The 14,310-nt window shown below is 36.1% G+C and overlaps 1 pseudogene across 1 annotated transcript in view; it reads right to left on the bottom strand.

The window, feature by feature from the left end:
* Positions 1–14,310, bottom strand: part of LOC143255123 (glutamate-gated chloride channel-like) — a 249,432-nt pseudogene that overhangs the window by 67,432 nt on the left and 167,690 nt on the right. The window contains exon 3 of the transcript XR_013030443.1: positions 13,952–14,055. The product of XR_013030443.1 is annotated as a glutamate-gated chloride channel-like (transcript). The remainder of the gene's footprint in view (positions 1–13,951; positions 14,056–14,310) is intronic.

Below are 14,310 nucleotides of genomic sequence, written 5' to 3'. Positions count from 1 at the left end.
GTGGGTGGTGATGAGTAGCTGCTTTCCGCACCTAATCTTAAACTGCTATATTAGGGATGGCTAGCACAGATGGCTCTCGTGTAGCTTTGTGCAAAATTAATAACAAACAAATTTCTCCCTGATGAAGAAAAACTCTCTTTCCAAATGAGCTTTGGTTTTGGATTCGTTTTCTGACGCTAACGTTTTGGTTCACAGTAAATGTGGTTCATAATTCCCACATTGTGTGTATATTTAAGGAGATGAATCATGAAGAGTGGATGTATACACTTTTTTTTCTCGGAATATTTTGCTATCAGAGAAAGAAGCAAATAATAAGATCATAAAGTTTCTTACAAGCGTGTAGCGCGAATGATCACATTTATGAACCCACGTATCTGTATACACCTATATACCATTGTACTCCAGAATGTCCAGCCAACCTACTAAGAATAATTCGAACTATTCGGAATAATGTGTTTTGTTTGTTTTTTAATTTCGCGCAAAGCTACACGAGGGCTATCTGCGCTAGCCGTCCCTAATTTAGCAGTGTAAGACTAGAGGGAGGGCAGCTAGTCATCACCACCCACCGCCAACTCTTGGGCTACTCTTCTACCAACGAATAGTTGGATTGAACGTAACATTATAACGCCCCCACGGCTGAAAGGGCGAGCATGTTTTTTGCAACGGGATTCGAACTCCCAGATTACGAGTCGAACGCCTCAATCCACCTAGCCATGCTGGACCCCCGGAATGTGTTTTTTACCATAAATGATTTATTAGTAGGACACAATATTTAATATATTTTTCAAACTACAATTATTAATAAACAATAATAAAAAACTATGTTATCCTTGTTTTAGACTCAGTGATGTATGTAGAAAGATTAAAGTCCGTATCAAAGAAAAAATGGTTATATTTTATCACTTTTTGACCACGATGATGTCGAGATATTTGATGCAAACATGGACAACTTTTCAACTTTTATCTTTAGTCAAATTTTTCTGTTGAACAGTGCCTGTTCCTCGAGATATTCCATTCAATATTACTTCTATACTTTGTTCTAACTTTATAGAATTCTTTCATCACTACTTTCGGACAGTTTTTTCATTTGTCCTGTCGTCTTTAAACTTAGAAAGAACGCGGGTAGAAATGGACGGGGAGACAAGATTTGACGGCACACCACTACAGCGAGACATCGCTTTTCCATTTCTCGGAATGTGTAAGAGTTTTCCAGACTCGAAAATTAGCTGAGCAACGTTCGCTCATATATTGAACAGTGAAAGAGCACATAACATATCCTGCACAGCACTTTTAATAGATTGGCATCTAAAACACCTATTTATAGCCCAGTGATGACTCATTTTCGCTTGGTCGTTTGAAGAAACTATAATTTAATCGAGCAAAAAAACTGTTCAATGGAGGACCACTCTGACTCATTTTATGGAAGGAAAAAGGCACATTTAGCACAGATGAAGTAAAGCTGCGCTTGTGTTGTATTTATTAGTTTATTGTAAAGTAAAACTATTCAACTTTCCATTAAAGGGAAACATTAAACGTTCATGCGGAGGTCATAAAACAAGTTAACTGTTTTGGTTCACAGTAAATGTGGTTCATAATTCCCACATTGTGTGTATATTTAAGGAGATGAATCATGAAGAATGGATGTATACACTTTTTTTTCTCGGAATATTTTGTTATCAGAGAAAGAAGCAAATAATGCTTATTTGGTTTCAACATAGCTACCGAACTAATTCTATATAACGTTGTGTGCATCAACTGCCTTAAACGAAACTAACCTAATTCCAACCAAGATAACATACTATTTCTATATGATACGTTAACCGAAACTGACCTAATTCGAACCAAGATAACATACTATTTCTATATGATACGTTAACCGAAACTGACCTAATTCGAACCAAGATGACATACTATTTCTATATGATACGTTAACCGAAACTAACCTAATTCCCACCTAACTATTTGATACACAATATTCAAACTTTAGCAGCGAGACTAAAATTTTTAGTAGAATAATTTGCCATACTATTTTTGATTGTTTAATGTTAAGCATAAAGTTGCACAATAGGCTACCTGTGACGTTTCATGGCCCGGCATGGCCAGGTGGGTTAAGGCGTACGACTCGTAATCTGAGGGTCGCGGATTCGAATCCCGATCGCACCAAACATGCTCGCTCTTTTAGCTGTGTGGGCGTTATTATGTGACGCTTAATCCCACTATTCGTTGGCAAAAGAGTAGCCCAAGTGTTGGCGGTGGGTGGTGATGACTAGTTGCCTTCCCTCTAGTCTTATACTGCTAAATTAGGGACGGCTAGAGCAGATAGCCCTTGAGTAGCTTTGCGCGAAATTCAAAATAACTGTAATGTGCCCACTACGGATATCGATACCTGGTTAAGGCGCTCGATTAGCAATCTGAGGGTCGCAAGTTCGAATTTCCTTCCCACCAAACATGCTCGCCCTCTCAGCAGTTGGGGCGTTAGAAAGTAATGGTCAATCCTACTATCTGTTGGTAAAAGAATAGCCCCAGATTTGGCGGTGGGTGGTGATGACGACTAGTTTAGTTGCTTGTCTTCCCTCTAGATTTTCATTGCTAAATTAGGGACGGAAATACCAGATAGCCCTTGTATTGTTTGACAAGAAATTGAAAAAACAACCAAATATTTATCTAAACGTTCATTACGTTGTACGTTAGTAGTTTATCTTATGTTAATGAAAAATAAAAAACAGACAGTTTTTCACTACAAAGATCCTCCGAACCACGTAGTAGAACATTTTAAAAAAGAATGAGCCTAGGACGTCAATTCAGGTGGAGGTAGGGAACCAGATTAAGACAAACTACTGCAATTGAAAGTTCCGTGATTTCGATTGTTAGACGAGTATTTCCAAAACTCGCGACACACTTTTAATGCTCCAAACGTTTTGCGGCACATCTAAATAAGACCGTGTAGCAAACCTAGTGACACATCCGACTTCGACAGGCACAATTTACTGTTATATTGTGTATCAAAGAGAAAACAAATCAAATTTCGAATTTTAAAAATATATTAACTTAATAATGAATTGGCATTACTTAGTAATGGCACGTGCCACACCTGAGACTCCCCCATGGTACACAGAGTGGCATTTCGTAAAACGGTATTCATTTGGCTAGTCCAGTTCTCAGCTGGGACACTTGTAAGTCTATGGATTTATACCTCTAAAATACAGGGTTCGCTTACTCGAGGTGGACATAGCAGATACCCACAGGCGACTTTGCTATGAGCAAAACACATACGAACACTTGACTTGTCTAATGTGTAACCCCTTTATCTATATTTTCTGTTCCTCTGTTTTTTGGACTCGTTCCATGTTTTTAGTTTTCCTCGTGTATAGTTTTTTATTTTTGCTTGTAGTGACTGTTCCATCTTTGAATATTTCGAGGCTTTTTCTGAGATTTCTATTATCGCATTTTATGGGTTTATTTCGAGTTTTTCGTTCTGTGTTTTAATGGGCTAATTTCGAGGTTTGCGTTCCCATGTTGTTTTTGGGCTACTTTCAAGTTTTTCTTTTCCATGTTTATTTATTTATGTCCTTGTACTGAGTGTTCCATCCTTGTGTTTTTCGGGGCTTGCTCCGAGCTTTCTGTTCCCGGTCTTAAGGGCTTGTTTCGAGTTATACTTCATAGTGTTTTATAATCCTGTTTCAACTTTTCTGTTTCTATGTTTATGTGCTTATTCCGAGTTGTTTTCCGTTCCTGTGTTTTATGGAGTTGCTCTGAATATTCCATTTCAGTGTTTTTGCAAACATGTTCTCATTTTGTTCAGACTCCTCATTTCAGATGAGTTACTTAGAACAAGTACATTTTTAGTATGTTTTTAAGTACATTTACAAACCCTCACAGAAAAGAAATGTTTTCCTAAAATTTAATTATGTTACTTTTCGAATACATAATGGTGTATTAGTTTCAGTTTAAAAGCGCATTCTTTGAAATATTTGAAATGTAAATATTATTTATCTAATTCCTTTTTGTTGAATTTTCTAATCACATGACTTTTTCTGTTCTACGTTCCAACATTCATACGTGTTAAAGATACGGCAGTGTACGTTTTGCATTAAAAATAATTGTTTGTTTTGTTTGTTTGTCGTAGATTGCAAAAACACACAATGGGTTATCTGTGCTGATACAACTAATTAACTGCAGGTGGAATTTGTTTTGTTGAATTTCGTGCAAAGCTAACTCAAGGCTATTTGAACCAAACGCCCTAACCTTCCTATGATAGACAAGAAGGAAAGCAGCTATTCAGTATAGCTAACTCTTGAGATACTCCTGACAAGCCTAAAAATGCATTTTAACTGTCACTTTTATAACGCACCTATGTTTGTGTTTTTCTTATAGCAAAGCCACATCGGACTATATGCTGAGCTCACTGAGGGGAATCGAGCACCTAATTTTAGCGTTGTACATCCGTAGTTTTCTGGTGAAAAAGCGATGCAAATAATCAGCCGTAACTTGTAGTTGAAAATACAAATCATCCTTTAAACTTATGTGCTTCGTTGTCACCTTAGTGTTTTATCACGAAAACACAATTTCGATCAACTAAAATAACACAGTTAGCTGAAAATAAATAGTTTAAACAGCTGAGTCGGAATACCAATTAAAACTTAATATAATCTTCGTTATTACACCTCATGACTCTTCATCATCGTCACCTCACTTTATCCATCTAACTACCCCCCCCAAAAAAAAAAAAACAACAACACACAGATTCATTAATCTTACTTAATTAATAAGGCGGGAAAATACATCTCAAAAGGCGGAGTTTTTATTAAACTAATATCTTGTAATAAAGATACGCTAAGAGTATCAGTTCTCCAACACTGTAAAGGTTTTCTCTTTTTACGTGTTTTGTTTTTCCTCTCGTCGGTCAACAGCAGAAAAGTAATTCAGCAAATTGTTTTTATATTCAATTAACTTTACAACCTGCAGATGGCCGTTAGAGTTCCTCTAGAAAGTGCTAAAAGCACGAAGACAAACCTAGGGAATGACGAATAATTTTGTTACAAATTGCAACGAGGAGCATAAGGTATGAAAACATTCAATTTTAAAAATAAGCGCTGAGCCACCTACCACTGCTTTCCATAGTATTTTGTGTATGTTAGTTACGTATTGGTATTTTGTTTGCTTGTTCGTAGGTTTTATTCTTTTAATTTTTAAATTTCGCTCAAAGCTACACGAAGGCTATCTGTGCTAGCCGTCCCTAATTTAGCAGTGTAAGACTAGAGGGAAGGAAGCTAGTCATCACCACCCACAGCCAACTCTTGAGCTACTCTTGTAGAGCTTGTAGTTAAGTACAAAGCTACACAATGGGTTATCTGTGCCTTGTCCACCACCAATATCGAAACCGGTTTCTGGCAGTGTAATTCCGCAGATATACCACTAAACCAATTTGGAAATCAGATTCATAATTCATTACTGAAGACTTAACAGCCGACGTAGCTTAAATACGATAAGCGTAAGTTATCCACCGACAACTTTTGAGCTACTCTTTTAACAACGAATAGTAGGATTAACCGTCACATTATAACGCTCCTACGGCTGAAAGGGCGAACATGTTTGGTGTGACAGGGATTGGAGCCCGTGGTCCTCAGATTACGAGTCGAGCGCCCTAACCACCTGGCCATACCGGGCCCTAAGGACGTATAACGTTAAAAGTCAGGGTTCGATAGTTGTGATGGGCAGAGCACAAATAATACTTTTTGTTATTAATTTTGGATTTTTATGGACGATATAAAAATAATTTAATAATCATGCATTCACTTTTGAAGAGCGTAATGGATCCTAATGCGACTTCTTTTAACAAAGACCAAGAGGTTCAAAAATGGTCTGAATGGGTTTAAAATACGTGGTAGTGTTATTTTTTGTGTGATGTCTTTAGTCCTAGTATTACAGTTTATACCTTTAGAATGCAATACATGAAACATGGAAATGTATAGTGAGATTTTTAAATAAACGCAATCATTTTTTGTCCAGAGTTTCCAAAATTCTAGCTAATGTATTAGTTTGTTGTGAATTTTGCACAAAGTTACACAAGAGCTCTAGCCGTCCTTAATTTATCATTGTAAGACTAGAGGAAATGCAGCTAGTCATCACCACTCACCACCAACTCTTGGGCTACTTTTTTACCAACAATCAGTGGGATTTACCGTCACGATATAACGCTACCACGGCTGAAAGGGCGAGTAGTTTGGTGTGACGGGGATTCAACTCGGGACCCTCACAATAAGAGTCGAGCGCCTTAACGACCTGGCCATGCCGAGCAGGTAGAAATGAGGTATAAACATATACATATAATGCAAGTCATACAAGTGGTGCGTGAAAGTTAAGACTGATAACAGCAATCCATGAAATTATGATAGTTTTCTTAATTCTATAGATATTTATAGACAAAGTTTAATGATTAGTGTTGTGGTAATGTGTTTTCGAACTTTGCTCTTATGTTTTGCTACTTCTGTGTAAGATAACGAATTCTGTTGTGTTTTTTATTTTGTTCTACTTTTGTTTCTCGTTGATTTATTATTCTCTTTGTCGTTTAATTTATCTACGAATATTTAGTTAAATTTAAAACGCTCGTTAATTCAAATTATAAATAATCACGTTTATGTTGAATATGTTGAAAGCATTACGAAAATGACATCACTTTTCCCTAGCGGCGACGTACAAATATCATTAATGTTGCACAAGATTATGTAAATTAAAATTACATGACTTGTAATCTTATGATCTAACAAGTTAGTTCACGAGATATAGTTGAACAGCGTTACTGTTATTTTTGTTTGTCGTTTAATTTTCAACTATGGACACACGTTCTTATAGATGGGTAGAAATGTCTGAAATACGCTTTAATAGTTTCTCACGGGAATCTAGGCTTATACTTGGTTCGGGTGTATCCATTAGTTATGGTGTTAGCGTGGTTAAAAATATATTTTCGACTTTAATAAATTTTATCACAAAGCTATCCTGAATCTTTATATATATATTCTACAGTTAGTAAGTCGGTATAGCGTGTTTCTTAGGGTTATATTCTCGAAACTAAATTTTACTTGAAGAGTTTTCTGTGAGTTTTACTTTGTGTATATAAAGAATTTTCTACAGTCTTACTTGTCAGCTTCGAGGAGTTGCTCTGATGTCTTATTTCTTCATATTAGTTTCTAATATGATATTTTATATTATTTCTATATTATATATGTATCTGTTGTGTTATTATAATCACGCCCCATTTATGAGGCAGGGTTAATAAAGAAAATGTTTTTGCCGATTATTACTCGATGTTTTTAGTGATTTTCTAGTTTAAATACGGAATAGTGATATTTTAGAACTAGTTGTTTTTTATTTGATTGGCTGCCCACCTTCCACGGCTCCTTTTATCTGGTGAAATTTTTATACATTTTCATTGAATATTCTGTTGATTGTTAACGTTAGTTTCAAGTTCTGACCAAGCGAAAATTGTTTTTACTGTATTTTATTTCACACATAATCAACTTTATTTAAAGAGTTTGAAATTCGCGCTTTGGATTTACGAGTCTCTCAGTGATTTTTGTTGCTGTTGTTCAACCTTTATTTCTTTACACTATACGGTAGAGCATACATAGTAAGTATCTATTTTGTTAACTAGCTGTACTGGTTAGGTTACAAAATAAATCATAATTCAGATGCTAGACAGTAAAAAAAGTTGTAAAACACGAGAAGGTGGAAACAAGGAAGTTGAATGATTGTATATATACATAGTCATTGGTAGGATCGTAAATGTAGGCAGAAACATTTGCCTTATATACATGTTGTAGAATGTTAATGTGCAGAGAAAACTAACATTCGGTATTTTTTTTTCCTTTTCGTCTTCTACCAGAACTTTGTCTTGCAGATATATAGCTTTAGCGATAGAAACTTCTCGGTAGATTAGCAAACATAAAATCAATATTATCAAGACCAAGTGTCGTTCGCGTCAGTTCAATCAGCATTTCAAGGAAGGAATTTCTCGTTAGAAATCATTTTAGACGAGGAAATCACTCGTTCCTATGTCATTTATCAGATGGTAGATATGAATGTATTCATTTAACTTTAGCGTAACTTAAGTTAAACAATTTCCGAAGAACGTCGTTCAGCTAGCTCCAGACTTAGTCACAAAACCATTCAAAAGTTATTAAGTCGATTTTAAAGTACAAGATACAGTTATCATACACACTTATTTCCATTGGAGACGATTCCAAAACACATTTCTCTTTCAGAATACGGACTTAAAGCAACCAGACTGGCGGATAGATAGATATAATGTGTTTAGGAAACGTGGTGAGATATTCTGATTGGCATGGGAATGGTTACCTTTCTCTAATGGACGTTAAATTCTTAATTTGTCAACATCTGACTATTACAACCCTGATTTTCTCACCCCACGCTCTCCACAATCCACCAGAACGCTAGAAAGACCTACAACAACATATAGATACACTGACCGAAAGGCGGAAGGTTTTCGAAATGTCGTTCTCTGCACTTGTGTTTCTACAACAGGCAGTTACCGTACATCTATCTGCAAGTTTCATCAAAACAGACTCTTCATGAGGTCGAAGGTCGTTACAGTGACCCTTTATAGTACTTTGGATGAATCAGATCTTTCTGCTGACCTTTATAATGAAGGATTGTTATTAGGAGTAAACCTTTTCCCACATTAAGCCTACTGTCAATTATTGACCTTTTGTTTTGGGTAATAATTATGAAGAGGTAGTTGGCTCTCAGATGACTCTCAGTTGGTTATATTTTTAATTGAGCATCGTTTTGTCGGGCATGGAAATAATCATCAGTATTTGAGCTGTGTGAAAATGAAGTCACACTGTTTGTTTGTTTTTGAATTTCGCGCAAAGCTACTCGAGGGCTATCTGCGCTAGCCGTCCCTAACTTAGCAGTGTAAGATTACAGTAATCACTACCCACCGCCAACTCTTGGGCTACTCTTTTACCAACGAATAGTGGGATTGACCGTCACATTATAACGCCCCCACGGCTGAAATGGCGAGCATGTTTGGCGCGACGGGAAAGCGAACTCGCGACCCTCAGATTACGAGTCGCACGCCTTAACCCACCTGGCCATGCCGGGCTTAAGTCACAGCTGCCCATGTGTTATTTTCATGGCATCGCTACGAAAAGCAAGAACCACACTACTTTAGCCACGTGTTTTTTGTTGTGTTTGTCATTAACATTGGACACCGTCAGAAGTGCTTAAGGCATTATTTGTTATTTTGACGGATATTCTGCATATTTAATACTTTATTTTTAAACCTTTTCGAAACAAATTGACAAACATTCCGTTTTAACTCTAAGAAGCTTTTTCTTAATTGATATTTAATTCGTTGTTGTAGCAACAAAGGGAACATGCGAGTTTCGTTTGGTGTGAATTTCAACAAAGGGAACATGCGAGTTTCGTTTGGTGTGAATTTCAACAAAGGGAACATGCGAGTTTCGTTTGGTGTGAATTTCAACAAAGGGAACATGCGAGTTTGGCTTGGTGTGAATTTCGTACAAAGCTACATGAGAGCTATCTGCGCTAGCATTATCAGAGCATTAAATTTTTTCTAATGTACTTGGATGTTCTTTAGTGCCCTCCAAGGTAGCCAGTTCTCTATTCAGCGGCCCGTTATGGCCGGGTGGTTAAGGCAATCGACTCGTAATCCGAGGGTTGCAGGTTCGAATCCCCGTTACACCAAACATGCTCGATAAATCCCTATGTTCATTGGTAAAAGAGTAACCCAAGAGTTGATGGTGGGTGGCGACCCTAAAATTACGAATCGATTGCCTTAACCACCTGGTTATGCTCAGCCGCTGAATAGAAAACTGACTATTTTCAGGGCACCAAAGAACATCCAAGTTCATTAGAAAAATATTTAATGCTGTGAAGGGTATCGGAAAGTGAATATACCAAAAATAAAGTTGAATAACTTTGTTATTTGAGACAACATAAATTGTATATAAATTCATATAGTAGGCTTGTAAGTTTTGTTGTATTAATTTTGTTGTGTTCTTGTTTCTTTGTGAAACAAACTGTTATTGGCAATTTGCTACGTGGTTTATTCTACAAACTCCGAGAAAATTCTGGTTTGTTATAAATAGCTATCTTCCAACAGAACGGAGCACCACCCTACTTGTTAAAGTTTTTAAGACTAAACTTTTTGAGAGCGTTCGATCGGTTGGGAAAGATTCGTCAAACAGCCAGCTCGTTCAACCGATTTAACCTCCTTTAGAATTTCATCTCTGGGGCTCTTTCAAAACAAAATTCTATCTTAACAAACAAAAGGGCCCTGAAGAACTGAAATATAGGTTTGGTTTGAATTTCACGCAAAGCTACACGAAAGCTATCTGCGCTATTCGTCCCTAATTTAGCAGTGTAAGACTAAAGGGAAGACAGCTAGTCATCACCACTCACCGCCAACTCTTGGTCTACTCTTTTACCAATGAATAATGGGATTGAGCGTCACATTATAATGCCTTCACGGCTGAAAGGACGAATATGATTTATGTGACTGAAATTCGAACCTGCGACCTTCAGATTGCGAGTCGAGCGCCCTAACAACGTGGCCATGCCACGTCGTGAAAAACAATGTAACTAACAAGCTACATTTTATTGATAATATAACGTAAATGAAGCAAAAGACGTCTTTCATATTTTCAAAAATATTTAATTTTTAATCAGTTAATCATCAAATAATTGGAAAATTTATTTATTAAACATTTTTTTACAAAACGAAAGGAACATAGAAAACGTACAAGTTGTGTAGAATTATATTTAACGTTCATACAAATTACCATCGATAATAGGTTTGGTGTAAACGTCTAAGACTTTTGTTTTATACGCTCTTCATCTTTTAAAGGTATTTTTTTATGAACCGATAGTTTTTTTTTCATCAAAATCAAATCCGCTCTTCTAAATGAGTTAACTCTCCCGGTTTCTGGATGACCAGATGAGGAGTCTCCCCTTGATTGAGTAATTTCGTAATGTTATTATTATTATTATTTGTGAAATATATGCAAGTAACGGATATTTGGATTTTCTGTCTATTTCCGTTTCGAGTTAATAGCTAATAAACATGCATGGAACATACCGATATAATGATTCTTGAAGATAGAGAAATAACTTTGGGAAAAGGTTTGGGTGGGAAAATCGCAAAAAGAAAATCCATTGAATAGATGTATGAATACAAATGTGTTTATTATAATAATACGCAAACCAACTCAACCTAAATGTTTACGTGTTGCTTTAACACCACGTGGTGAAGAGACAGAAACATTTAGGCGTTAATTTCACAAGTTACCTTTATTACAACGAAGCATATCCGTTTAGTCTAGTTTAAACCATTGCATTTACACGGCGTTTGATATTTCGTGAAAAAAGTAGATCCTTACTTTAAACAGAAACGTTATTTGTTGATTTTCGCCGTAAAAATTAGTTGTTTTTATTGAATATTATCCACAGTACATTAACAAAGAGGCATTGATAACAAATCTCACATGTGCTACTTTAACAAGCTACTGTTTAATTAATTATGGTTCATCAGAGGCTTATTGTGATTGTCTTCATTTCGCTCCTACATTGAAGTTAAGATCGTTATAAACACCCTTCTAAATATCTCTTTGTTTTGAGTAAAGAAAGTTCACGTAATTATAAGACACCCTTCTGGATATGTCTTTATTGTGTTGAGTAAATTTAGAGCGGAGAGAGCGCTTGACTCTCAATATGAGGGTCGCGAGTTCCAACACTCGTCCTACCATACATGCTCATTTTTTAAATCGTGGGGGTGTTACTATGTTACGATCTTTCCGTTACTCAAGAACTGGCGGTAGGTGGTGTTTATTAGTTACCTTCCCGCTAGTCTATCACTACTAAACTAGGAAAAGATAGCACGAAATTAAAAACAAATAAACAAACTTATTTGTTGTTTGTTTGTTTTGAATTTCGCGCAAAGCTACTCGAGGGCTATCTGCGCTAGCCGTCCATAATTCAGCAGTGTAAGGCTAGAGGGAAGGCAGCTAGTCATCACTACCCACCGCCAACTCTTGGGCTACTCTTTTAGCAACGAATAGTGAGATGGACCATGACATTATAACTTGCCCATGGCTGAAAGGGCGAGTATGTTTGGTGTGACAGGGACTCGAACCCGCGACCCTCGGATTACGAGTCGAGTGCCTTAACCACCTGGCAATGTCGGGCCATAAACAAACTTAATGAAGTCACTTAACAAGCAAATATTCAAACAAATTTTCTGATTCTTGCGTGTCCTAATTTGTACGTTGGCCATTTGAGATCTTACCGCTTTATTGTTCTCAACACAGAGTATCTTGAAATTTACTGAGTGATTTTCAGTCATGTAGATTAAAAAATCAGTGTTTCTAGAGACATTTAATACTTTACAGATATTATTTTATCATGTTTTGATCAACTGTCACGTTTTATAATACCAACAATCTCATAGCTATATACAGGGTGGCCCGTATGTCCCTACCCATCCATATGTTATTATGTTATATTCAATTACGCATGCATTATAAATTTATTTCTTTTTTTTTCAGAGGAATATGGCCGATGTAAGCCCATTTACACTTGAAGAGCGTATTGTGACAAGTACGTGGGTACATGAGTGCAAGAATACTGGTGACACCACACAGATACACTGGATACATAAGATATATGGATGGGTAGGGGCTTACGGGCCACCCTGTAGAAATAGAAAGAAAGAAGGCTTGTATCAATCAAATTCATCTCGTGCACTAGGTGGCATTCTACAGGGGCTTCTGATCTAATTGGCTATATTAACTTACTTTAACGGACGAATAATTTGTTGTTATGATAACTAAGTTTTTACTTACTCAGAAAAAAGGTGACAGAGGTCATTTGGTATTTGTGTTTAGGCCTAACAGCACTGACACACGTAACAACTCAGCTTCGACTTTACAGTAATTTACTAAGTACTTTCTTTTAGATAAGCAATAACATGTAGTTACAAAATTACTGAAGACTGTAACCTATTAATCTACAAGTGAGTATCGAGAAGTAATTTGTGATGACGATAAAACCCACTTGAAGTAAAATTGTACTCAGGACTACTGGTATGAAGACGACCTAAGGAGGTCGAAACGTTGTTCTCTGCTTTATTTTAGTAAAAGTGTTAATACCAATACCAGCCATCCTGAAATATATATCAGTATCGAATGGATTAGTTAACAACAACAACAAATATGTTCACTTCATAATGTTAGAATTTTCTTTAAATACACGAAAACAGGGGTATTTCAAAAACTGACACCCCCAGCCCCAGAAAAAAAACGCAATAAATCACATCGCGCGTTCAGATCCAGCCCGAGCTCAGTTGTTGTTGCTTCGGACAAATTTCAAATAGTTCAATTAAGTTTTAGAAAGTCACTGAATTCAGTTTGCTTAAACAACTATACCTCTTCTGAGTTTACAACTAATTTACGAACTAAACGTAGTTCATACAGGCTAAGCCTAATACACGAAGTATTATCATCGCTGTATGGTTATCAGTTTCGCACACAGTTAAGATACATCATTATCTTCACTGTAGTTTAGAACAGGTACACGCGCTAATAGAGAGCATCACAATTACAGAGATTATAGATAAAAAATAAATATATATTCAACAAACAAGTACGTTGTTTTCTTCTTTTTTTTTCCTACGGGTTAATATTCATCTTTAAATACTCAAATATTCGGTTATATATCTTTATCAAAAGACTATGTAACCAGTAAAATTGTGTGAAAAAATAAACATTGGATATCAAAATGCTGAAATCTGAGAAAAATAGGTTGTACCAATTTGTTTAATGTATTCAAATAATTCCAGTTGGAGAACTACGCTATTATTATTTTTTCAAGACAACATAGATAACATAAGAATTAACATCTGGATCCTGACCTGTGTTGTTGATACCATGCGGTCGGATTCGACTGTCATAACGTCCAGGCCCAATGATACTGTCCAAAACACGTTTTTCAATGTGCCTGTAATTGGCTTTCTCACTAGTAGAAACAAGAGAAAATTAAGAAAACAATGACAATAATCAATTACTTTCTCCAGTATAATTCAACAAATTTCATTATTTATATTGTTGAAATCTAGCGTATTTTTCAAAGATTTAATCATGGCGAGACTTCTCTACTTTGTTAAACACATGTGTCGCATTTGACCAATAAAGTTACAGGTCGACAGAAAATATATAATAATTATTCTTACAGTTTTCGGACGAAATATTCGAAAATTCTCTTGAGAGTTTT

The sequence above is a fragment of the Tachypleus tridentatus genome, chromosome 7, assembly GCF_004210375.1.
Source record: "Tachypleus tridentatus isolate NWPU-2018 chromosome 7, ASM421037v1, whole genome shotgun sequence".
NCBI classification, from domain to species: domain Eukaryota; kingdom Metazoa; phylum Arthropoda; class Merostomata; order Xiphosura; family Limulidae; genus Tachypleus; species Tachypleus tridentatus.
The sequence above is the reverse complement of the archived record's forward strand: the minus strand, read 5'-3'. Positions and strand labels throughout refer to the sequence as shown.